This window comes from Zingiber officinale, chromosome 2B (genome assembly GCF_018446385.1).
Source record: "Zingiber officinale cultivar Zhangliang chromosome 2B, Zo_v1.1, whole genome shotgun sequence".
Classification (NCBI taxonomy): Eukaryota; Viridiplantae; Streptophyta; class Magnoliopsida; order Zingiberales; family Zingiberaceae; genus Zingiber; species Zingiber officinale.
In genome coordinates this window covers 70,384,695-70,396,494 of record NC_055989.1, presented here as the reverse complement: position 1 = coordinate 70,396,494, position 11,800 = coordinate 70,384,695, and the positions used below count along the sequence as shown (strand labels likewise).

Below are 11,800 nucleotides of genomic sequence, written 5' to 3'. Positions count from 1 at the left end.
CATGTGATCGGTAAGCTTTTCTTGGACAAGTCCTTAACATAATCAGAATAACTTAGAAAAAGTTCGAAATATAAATCCTTTTTCTTTGTTGACGAATTCAGCGACGAATTCAGCGACGAATTCTGAAATTCGTCATAGATTCTGTGACAAATTATGAAATTCGTTGTAGATTTTGTGACAAATTCTGAAATTCTTTGCAGATCCTGCGATGAATTTCAAAATTCGTCGCAGATTTGAGTTTTTTTTATATGTAAAATTAAACTTTCCGAGGCCGGTTGAGGTACCTAGACAGCTCGAAATGAGATGAAACTAGATCTTATGGATTCCTAAAAATCCCCTGATCATGGAAATGACATCAAAAAATAAATTTACCCATTATATTTATCCTAATCTGATAAATCAATTATGAGCGCGTAAGACTTAGTTAAATTTTTTTTACGAATGTGTAGATTTACAAGTCACACGTATTTTAAAATATCCGAAGACGATTGAGGTACCTAGAGAGATCAGAATGAGATGAAACAAGTTCCTATGAGTTTCTATACATTCCTTGATTTTATAATTGTCCACAACCTCTAATTTTGTGCAACCTGTGATTTTTTTACGTCGAAGATGCCCAGAAAATGTTATTCACCATTGTAGGACTAATAATATCAATTTATTGGATAAAATTTATATTTGAGGGCATCTCCATGATCAAGGGATTTTTAAGAACCCATAGGATCTGATTTCATCTCATTCCGAACTCTCTAGGTAGCTCAATCGGGCTCGGAAATTTAATTTTACATATAAAAAAAATGCAATTCTGCGACGAATTTTGAAATTCGTTGCAGATTATGCGACAAATTATGAAATTCATCACAGATTCTGCGACGAATTATGAAATTCGTCGTAGATTTTGCGACAAATTATGAAATTCGTCGTAGATTTGAGATGTTTTTATATGTAAAATTAAACTTTCCAGGGTCGGTGGTTGAGGTACCTAGAGAGCTCGGAATGAAACCAGATCTTATGGATAACTAAAAATCCCTTGATTATGGAAATGTCATCAAAAATAAATTTACCCATTATATTTATTCCTAATTTGATAAATCAATTATGAGCGCGTAAGACTTAGTTAAATTTTTTATACGAATGTGTAGATTTAGAAGTCACACGTATTTTGAAATATCCGAAGACGGTTGAGATACCTAGAGAGGTCAGAATGAGATGAAACCAGTTCCTATGGGTTTCTATACATTCCTTGATTTTATAATTGTCCACAACCTCTAATATTATGCAACCTGTGATTTTTTTTTCGTCGAAGATGTCTAGAAAACATTATTCACCTTCGTAGGGCCAATAATATCAATTTATTGGATAAAGTTTATATTTGTGGGCATCTCCATGATCAGGGGATTTTTAAGAACCCATAAGATCTGGTTTCATCTCATTCTGAGCTCTCTAGGTACCTCAATCGGCACCGGAAAATTTAATTTTACATATAAAAAAATGTAATTCTGTGACGAATTCTGAAATTCGTCGTAGATTCTGCGACAAATTATGAAATTCGTCACAGATTCTGTGACAAATTATGAAATTCATCGCAGATTTTGTGACAAATTTCAAAGTTCGTCGCAGATTTGAGTTTTTTTTATATGTAAAATTAAACTTTCCGGGGCCGGTTGAGGTATCTAAAGAGCTCGGAATGAGATGAAACCAGATCTTATGGATTCCTAAAAATCCCCTGATCATGGAAATGTCATCAAATATAAATTTTACATAATAAATTGATATTATTTGTCTTATGAATGCTATTAATATTTTTTAGATATATTCAAAGTAAAATAAATGGCCGATTGGATAAATTTAGTGGCTGAGGACATTTATAAAATTAGGATATTTTTAGGAATCCATATAAACTGATTTCATATCTCTAGATACCTTAACAAATTTTGAAAACTTTTGATTTTCATATAAAAAATTTAAAATTGCTACAAATTTTGCAACGAGTTGCCTTTTGTCGCAGAAGACCTAACCTTTACTTTACCACTCGATCACAACCCCTTTGCCCTAACTTTGATGGCGGCCCGATCCAAATCCTTTGCACTAGCTTTGGCAGCGGCGCAGAATCTGCGATTCGAGGACGGAGGACTTCGGTTAGGGTGATTTCAATCCAGGTAAACTCATCTCCCTCTCTTCCAACTCCGGTGGCAGTTCGCGCTGGGCGGCCGCAGGTGCTCACGCCTGCCTCTGGCCGGCCGCTGGTGCTCGCGGCTGCTGCTGGGCGGCAGCGGGTGATCACGGCTGCGGCTGGGCGGCCGCGGGTGCTCGCGGCTGCCGCTGGGCGGCCGCGGGTGCTCGCGGCTACCGCTGGCCCGCCGCTGGGAGGCCGCGCCTGGCGTTGGCCGGCCTCGGGAGTGAATGGCTAGCCCTAGCTGGACGCGTGAGGCAGCTCCTCGCCCTGGCCGGACACTCGAGGTAGATCATGGCCATGGTCGGGCGGAAGAGACCGAGGTTTGCCCTTGCCGGTCGCGCGAGTCAGCAGCTGGTCCTGGCGACCACAGGAGGCCGCAGTTGGCCATGCAGAGCTTGGTTGGCCCTGGCACTGGCCGGCAGTGGGTGCCCCTGTCCAGCAGCGGCTGTCCCGACCGCAGGTGGCCCTTGATGTCCTTGGCCAGCCCTTACCCGGCACTTGCTGCCCTTGCCATGGCCAAGACGGCCAAGACTTATTGGCTAAACTTCTTGTTATAGCGACCTTATTTGTGTTTTTTTGACCTATATAATTGACTGTGTACATTGTTTATGCAGGTGTATAATAGACGTGTTTGAGAGACACTCGACGTCTTTGTCGGCTTTTGTTTGATATACCTACACCTTTGATTTTAATTAGTAATGATAACATTAGTATACAATTTTATTGTTATTTATTTTCGTTTGTATGTGCGCTTGAAACATATTAGTCATTAGTGTGTTGTCTATGTGTTTTTATTTATGTAATTTATTGGAAACAGACAAAATGCAGAATGAAAGAAGTTGGATGTATAATAAAAATTTGCCTGATCGTCGGGGTTTAACTGATGAGTTTATCATTGGCTTGAGATAATTTTTGAATTTTGCATCTTGTCAAGTTGAGTACATGGATGATAATAAAATAAGATGTCCGTGTAGAAAGCGTCATAATGGTAAATTTTTACCCTCTGATAAAATTGAAGAACATCTTTGTAGATTTGATTTTACTCCAAATTACTATAATTGGATATCTCATGGTGAACCATTTATATCTGATGAGGATTATGAACGAAACATACAAATCTCAGTTAGTGGTGATCAAATCTATTATAATCAATTAAATCCATACCAGAGGATGATATTTGATGCAGCTGGTCATAATTTAAATCCCAACACGCGTGGTACAAGTTCTAGTTATCATCCAACAGTTGAACAAATGTTTACTACTTATACATCACCGTTGGAGGAGTTAGATGTACTAGGTGTTGATGAAACATATCGCAAATTTCAGGAAGTGTTGAGTGCTGCAGATAAACCATTATGGGCTGGTTGTGGCAGCCAAACTAAATTATCTCTCACCCCAAGACTATTAAATTCAAGGTAGATCATAATGTGTTGCAAGATTGCTTTAATGATTTTGTTCAAGCTTTTGATGACTCATTGCCATGTGATCACATATTGCCTCCTGATTTTTACAGTATGAAAAAATTGGTGAAAAATTTAGGTCTTCCGGTGGAAAGAATTGATGTTTGCAGAGATAGTTGTATGTTATTTTGGGGAGATGATGCAAATGTAGATATTTGTAAATTTTGCAATCAAGCTAGGTACAAGACTACTAGAAGGAATCAACGACGTAAATCATATAGTCATATGTTTTATTTGCCTTTAACTCCAAGGTTACAAAGGCTTTATGCATCAAAGGTCACTGTTGAATATATGACTTGGCATGCAAGTCATCAAACAGAAGAGGGGCTAATGTGTCATCCATCAGATGTAGAGGCATGGAAAAATTTTGATAGAACATATCCGGAATTTGCAAAGGAGATTCGAAACATTAGTTTAGGTTTGTGTGCTGACAGTTTTGCACCGTTTGGCAAATCAGGAAGAAATTATTCATGTTGGCCAGTTATTGTAACTCCGTATAATCTTCCACCTGGGATGTGCATGAAAACACCATATATGTTTTTGACTTTGGTTGTGCCTGACCCGCAAAATCCGAAAAAATTAATAGATGTTTATATGCAACCACTAATTGCATAATTGAAACTATTATGGGATGAAGGTTTTCCTACATATGATGTTCAAACTAATTAGATGTTTATAATGAAGGCTGCTCTTCTTTGGACCAAAAATGACTTTCCAGCTTATGGCATGCTATCAGGTTGGAGTACTACTAAAATCTTAGGGCGCCCAATATGTATGGAGAGATTAAAATCTATTAGATTGAAACATGGGAAGAAGGCGAGTTATTTTGACTGTCATAGGCAATTTTTACCACCAACTCACATTTTCAGAAGAAATAAAGATGAATTCACTAAGAATAGAAATGAAAGAACTCCTCCGCCATTGAGATTAACTGGTGAACAAATTTGGTGGCGAGTCCTTAACTTTCCATCTGTTATTGAAGACCCACATGGTACAACATATGGATATGGAAGTACACATAAATGGAGTAAACGGAGTATATTTTGGGATTTACCATATTGGTTTAGTTATTTGATTCAACATAATCTCGATGTAATGCATATTGAGAAGAATGTTTTCGATAATCTAATAAATACAGTCATGGATATCAATGGAAAAATCAAAGACAACCTGAATGCAAGAAAAGATATGCGACTCCTTTGTAAAAGATCCACTCTTGATGTCGATGAAAATAGTAGAGGGCCAAAGCCAAAGGTAGTTTATATATTAAATAAAGATCAGAGACACGTTGTTTGTGAATGGTTGAAATTATTTAAATTTCCAAATAGTTTTGTCTCTAATCTTGGAAGATGTGTTGATATGAAGGAATGCAAATTGATTGGGTTGAAAGTCATGACTGCCATATAATCATGCAAAGACTCATTCCTATTGCTTTTAAGGAACTCTTACCAAATTTTGTATGGGGTGCCATTATAGAGTTAAGCATTTTTCTACATGATATTTGCTCCACAGTTTTAAGACAATCACACATGGAGAAGTTAGAAAGAGACATTCCAATCATTTTGTGTAATTTGGAAAGGATATTTCCACCCTCATTTTTGATTCTATGGAGCATCTTTTGATTCATTTGCCATACAAGGCTAAAGTTGGAGGACCTGTCCATTTTCGATGGATGTATCCATTTGAAAGGTAAAATTTTTCTTTTATAATTTCAAAATCTAAATACATAAAAATTACACACGGTATATTATATATTATTATCTAATAAATTTATCTTCTTACCATCATATTCCTCTTTCATTTAAAGAAAAAAGTAAAAAATAAGGCACAAGTTAAAGCTTCTATTGTTAATGCATACATTGTGGAGGAAGTAACAACTTTTGCATCATATTATTTTGAGCCTCACTTTCAAAGCAAAAGGAGAAGACCAGGAAGAAATGATGAGGGTCCTATTGATCCAAATTTCAACTCATTCTCAATTTTTAAGTACCTTGGTCGACCAAGTGGACCATGTAAGCAGAGATACTTAACTGGTCAAGAATGGCGGGCAGCTCATACATATATTTTATTGAATTGTCCAGAAGTATCATCATATTATGAGTTAAGTATATCTTTTATATTTTTAATTATATTTCTTATGTCATAACTTTTAGTGTTATAATTTATTTTTTGGTAGGATTTTTGAAAATTTATATTCTGAATTGTCGACACATGAGTTTGATCTGTTATGCCAAGAAGAATTCACACCATGGTTCAAATCATATGTAAGTAAACACTTTAAATTTGGTTAATACATATATAGACTTTTAACAATTACTGTATTTGATTTTAGGTTCATGATAATCGAGCTCACCTTGAAAAAGAAATGTTATTCCATCTTTTATGGAGTCCAAAAGCATGGGTACGCACTTGGCCAACTTATTTTATAAATGGTTATAATTTTCATACTCAAGAGTATGGGATGGGGAAGAGTGCAATGAATAGTGGGGTTTGTGTCCAATCATCCAATGATGGAGGTGTAAGCGATGATTTTTATGGTTTGCTGGATGAAATTATAGAGGTAGAATATCATGGGCCAGAAATGTGAGTAATATTATTTATGTGTCGCTGGTTTGACCCTATCAGAGGGATGAAGGTGCATCCACGATATAATTTGGTTGAAATAAATCATAAGAGATTATATAAGAAATATGAACTATTTGTGTTGGCACAACAAGCAATTCAAGTATTTTATGTTTTATATCCTAGTTTGAAACATGGCAAAATTGATTGGTGGGCGGTTTGTAAAACAAAAGCATGGAAAAAAAATTGAAGCGCATTGGGAAGACACAGCAAGAGAAAGTTGTGAATACATTTCAGACCGAGGAATATATATTATTCCAACATTACGAGATCCTAGCGGAGTAGTGATACACGTGGATGCAAATGAAATTGATGATGATGTGGAGGAAGAGGAAGAGGAAGAGGAAGAGGAAGAGGAGGATGATGACGACGTGGATGAGGATGACAATGACAATGAGGACTTCAATTGTTAATGATTGGTAAGTTTTGTTATCTTAATATAAAATAATTATGTCTTTAATTTACATATAAGGTACTAATTTTTTTATTATTTTTTAAAATCTATAACTTTAAAACAATCGTAGCTCAATTGTTTGTATATCTAATAACTCATTATTAAACATATATATTATGTGTTAATGCTATGTATTTCTTGCTATATATTATAGGTGATATCTATCATCAAAGGAATCTCACACAATCTCTTTTAATAAATATGGTAAGTTTTTTTATGTTATTTATTATGCATCATTATATTTTTAACTTTATCCTATTTTTGAATTTTCAGAACATCTTTAGACCCGGGGGGGGGGGGCGTATACGAAGTTTGCATGGCCAAGCAACACCTAGCAGTGAACCTACGCCTGTCCCTGATCAGCCTGTAGGACTTTCACCTTCGCCAGTACAGCCAGGAACATCACATTTCCCTACGCTAGGCAGGACCATCACATTCTCCTTCGACAGTACATGTAGGACCTTCACATTCGCCTTCGCCAGTACATGCAGGACCATCACATTCTCCTTTGCCAGGACCTGCACCGCAAGATTTGGCAGATTCGGTTCCTACCAGATACTCATTTTCTGAGGTCCAAGATGTTCGAATATTTATTGTCCCTTACGGAGATTCGTAAGTATAAAATTAATATTTTATTTTTTTATTCTATATTTTTTAAGTATGATTATAAAGTAGGATTAAAACTCAATTTCATCACTTCAATTCTCTTTTTTTTATCAAGTTTATTTAATTTTAATATTTAAGTTCTGATATGCATCATTCTATTCCATGCTCTAATAATATAATTGATTTACTTTATTTTCAATTATATCATGAGATTATTTAATTCTATCTTTAATCATCCTCTCATTATATGATAAACTCTGAAAATTTTTTGATGTGCTATTTTATTTTCAATTACACATCTTTTTTCTCAATAATGAAAAGTTCTAATAGTGGTTTGATGTGCTACCTTTTTTTTATCAAATAGACCATTAGATTAATGTATGATCATTGGTCATTCTCTCATTTATGAAAAACTCTGAACAATGTTTAATTAGCAATGATAGTCTTCATGTATTTAAGATATTAAATAATTGGACTATTTAACCGTTGGACTAGATATGATTGAGGTAGTTATAAGACATAGTCAATTAGCATTACTAGTTTAGGGATCTTAAAAATATGGTTACCCCTATCTTATATTGTTTAGACTTTTCTTGTTTCTATTATATTTAATATTCTTCATTAACCATAGGTTCGAAAATTCGGTACGTGTTGTTCATGTAATTAATCAAATCATGAATAATCATTGGATGGGGGGATTCTATGTCTTATTCAAGCACTCCATTATCAATGAAACAGTTATGATGGAGCGAGTTTAAGGTATAAATGATTCATTTTATATCTAAAATAGAAATAAATCTAAATACTCAATTATTTTATTTTCTATTCAGTAGATATATAATTGGGACCTTGCTTATGAATTCGAAGTTAAGAAGAATTTCAAGAAAAAATGTGGTGATCACATTCGTCATACTCTCAGTCATGCTAAACAAAGGGGTAAAAACCCACTTTGTATCACAGAGGATAATTGGACAAAGATCAACAATTTTTGGGCATCCAACGAAAGCAAACAACGAAGTCAATAGAATAGATTAAATCAATCTTATAATTCTGGAGACTTATCTGCAACATATGCGGGAGGTTCAATTAATATCGATGAGCATAGACGTAGAATGGTAAATATTTAACTCTTCTACTAATTTTTAACTCTCTCAATAGGTTTTTAATCTGTCACTATTTTATTATTTCTAATCTTTTTTTAGACTAAAGATACGGGGAAAGAACCTTCATTCATTGATACTTTCACCAAAACTTTTACAAAAAGGACAAGTCTTGGAGCGGGGCTAGAGCAAAAGCAATAAAGGTTTGGATTAATTAAAAATATGTGTTTCTAAATTATTGTTACAATAAATTTATTTTAATTTTATAATTATAATATAGGACAAATACGACGAGCTCGAGATAGCACATAGAAGTTCATAAACTAGTGAGGAAACTAAGTTATCTGTTAGTAATAATTTGGATTTATGGTTGGAGGCTAGTGGGGGGCGGGGCAGAAATAGGGAGGGATATTGGGAATGAGTTCTTTAAGCAAAAATCTTAGAGTTTCCCGTAAATACTTTTCCACCTCAACAACAGTTACGACTCAGATCAATTCCTTGACTGAAGAGGTTTCACATTTAAAGGGCATAATATTAGAAAGAGATGAAGAAAGAAAAGTTAGAGATGCAAAAATGAGAGCTCTGCGTCAACAACAAAATTTAATTATTAAATATCTTCAGTTAAGTTCTGCTCCTTCTGATTTTGGTGATATTAGCGATGATGGCGGCGATGGTGGCGACGGATCTTCCTGTATGAATTTTATTTATCTCATAATTAGTATTTTTGAATATTAGTTATTCTATTGTAAACGTTTCTTTTTTTTTTGTTAATATTAGTAATTTTTTTTAAACAAGATTGGTCAGATACAATGAAAATAAATGTTGGAGTAAGTAAAAAATTATTATTTTTTCATATATAGTAATTTCTTTATTGTAATCATTGATATTGTTTATATTATGCAGGAAGAAGATGGAGAAGATGCAGAAGATTTAGTCATGTTTGGAATTTTGTTGAAATATGGATGGTTTAGAACTTCTTATGATGTTTGGATTTTGATGTATTATATATTTGGCTTGTAAGGATATTAGATCATGTTTGTATTTTCATGTATCATATGTTTGGATTGTAAGGATATTAGATGATGTTTGCATTTTAATGTATGGAATGTTTGGATTTTATGGATATTTTGTGATATTGGATTTGATGTGATTTGGTTTATGTATAGTTTTGTATGTTAGATAAGATGTGTATTTATTAGATGCATATTTGTGTATTAATCAGATTAAATATAGAAATAATAAAATCTTGGATGGGGGTTGTTATGTTTTGCGACAAATTTTACGACGAAAGTATTTTCGTTGCAAGCCTATCGTAAAATATCGAAAAAAACAGTACTAGATTCTGCGACGATTTTTCATATTCGTCGCAGAATTTGCGACAAATTTTTCGATTTGTCGCAGATTTTGCGACAAATTATCAGATTTGTCATAGATTTTGCGGCAAATTATCAGATTGTCGCAGATTTTTGCGACGAATTTGGGAATTTGTCGCAGATTCTGCGATGATTCTGAAATTTCGTCGCGGAATCTAAGTCAGGCATAAATTTACGAAGTTTTTATTGTCGCAGAATTCATAGCAGAATCTGCGACAAATTTCAAGATTCGTCGCAGATTATACATTAGACAAAGAAAGTAAGTAAATAATTTCCTAATTTAAAGATATAACGACACTCTAAAATGTCAAGAAAAATCTTTTTTAAGGACATTTATATATGTCGTGTTATCATCGTAACAGTGATAAAGTTAAATGTCAACAAAACTCATTTATTATGATATTTATATTTGTTATAAGGACAATAAAAAATGTCATTAAAATTAATTTATAAAATCATTTTGAATGTCACCTTAACTAATATATTATGACACTAACAAATGTCATTATAATAATTGCATAAATATATTTAAAATGATCATTAATATTTATATAGAATATATAACATGAATTCAATATTTGCACATCATCACAATCCATCCACCATTTACAATAGAAAACAATTATAAAATATTATTTAAAGTGCAAATAGATAATCTAATTCATCCAACAACTATTTGAGTCAAAGTTACAAATGAAAACTAACGACAAGTTCTTTACATCCAAAACTAACAACACACTACACTCAAAATATTAAGTTTTAGAACATAGTCTTATAAAATAAAAACTAACTAGGCAGACCATCTTCAACCGTCGTATTGCTTTACAAAAATCCAAGTACCTATTACCTACAAATACAATGAATAAATCTGTATTAGTGAAATAAAACAATGAAGACAAAAAGTTAATAGAAATAATGATAAAGATTAAATATCATACCAAACGAGAAAATGTAAAGTATCATTTCATATTCACCTAATAGTAATCTTCGTTTACTGTTAACTGCAAATGCATTTCATATTTATTTAAAATTATAATTACATGATAAATATAAAAAATTAATAATATTTCAATGAAAAGTAGAAAATATACCAGATGATAAGGCCAAGATATCATTCCTCCAAGTGCATCCTCAAACTTTTATAAAAGATCATAAGGTCTAATTAAACTCTCTTCTGGTTCCAGGATAACTTGTATTCTTACTTCACACCAATTTGGTCTTAGTGCTTGTCTCCCTACTGTAGTATTTGGATCCATGCTATGGAGCACTCCTTTTGCCACAATTTTCGTAGAATCAAATAAACTTTTGATCAAAACAGAACATCCAATCTACATAAAAGTGTAAAAGAGTTAAAAATTTAAAGAGTTTGAAGATGTGTGAAACGCATAATAAAAATGAAATTAAATAAACCTTACTCGTAAAGATGGATGATGAGGAATAGACATTTGTGGATTGCTATTTGGTGATGTGTGTTGATTACTATTGTAATTTGAAAAATGACTCTGGTTTGATTGATCAGAAATTTTAGCTTCTGACATTGCAATATGTTGGCCTTGCTTTTTAATTTGCTCATCCATTTTTTCTAATTTTGTCTCTTGTTCCATCACTAGTCGATTGCATGTGCCACGACTAGGAACTTCTCCCCATAAATCAGATGGACTAACACCATTACCAAGCATACGTACTCGACCAAGTCTATCTGGTCCCATGATTTGAGCAAATATATCATTCTGATTCACCGGATCATTAGAATCTTCAGGAAGTTGATTTGTTAATTCATTCATTGCAGCCTTTATCAGAACATAACATGCTGATACTTATTAAATACATAATGATAATTAAAATAAATCATTTTTGCTACAACATAGTTGAAGAGTATAAATAGCTTACCAATCTTTCTGCTACAATATTACTTGAAGGACTTCCATTGGCATGAGTAAAGCAAGCTTGGAATAATTCAACTCGTGATGGAGGGTGTCCCTTTTCTTTTTCCTATAAATATTCAAGTT

At 33.5% G+C, this 11,800-nt stretch overlaps 2 long non-coding RNA genes across 2 annotated transcripts; both read left to right on the top strand.

The window, feature by feature from the left end:
• Positions 1–1,992: 1,992 nt before the first annotated feature.
• On the top strand, positions 1,993–2,891 carry LOC122045831. Its single transcript, XR_006130127.1, has 2 exons — positions 1,993–2,159; positions 2,791–2,891. It is a non-coding gene; the product is annotated as an uncharacterized LOC122045831 (long non-coding RNA).
• Positions 2,892–5,751: 2,860 nt separating this feature from the next.
• LOC122045832 lies at positions 5,752–9,532 on the top strand. Its single transcript, XR_006130128.1, has 3 exons — positions 5,752–6,916; positions 6,986–7,324; positions 9,322–9,532. It is a non-coding gene; the product is annotated as an uncharacterized LOC122045832 (long non-coding RNA).
• The last annotated feature ends 2,268 nt before the right edge of the window (positions 9,533–11,800 follow it).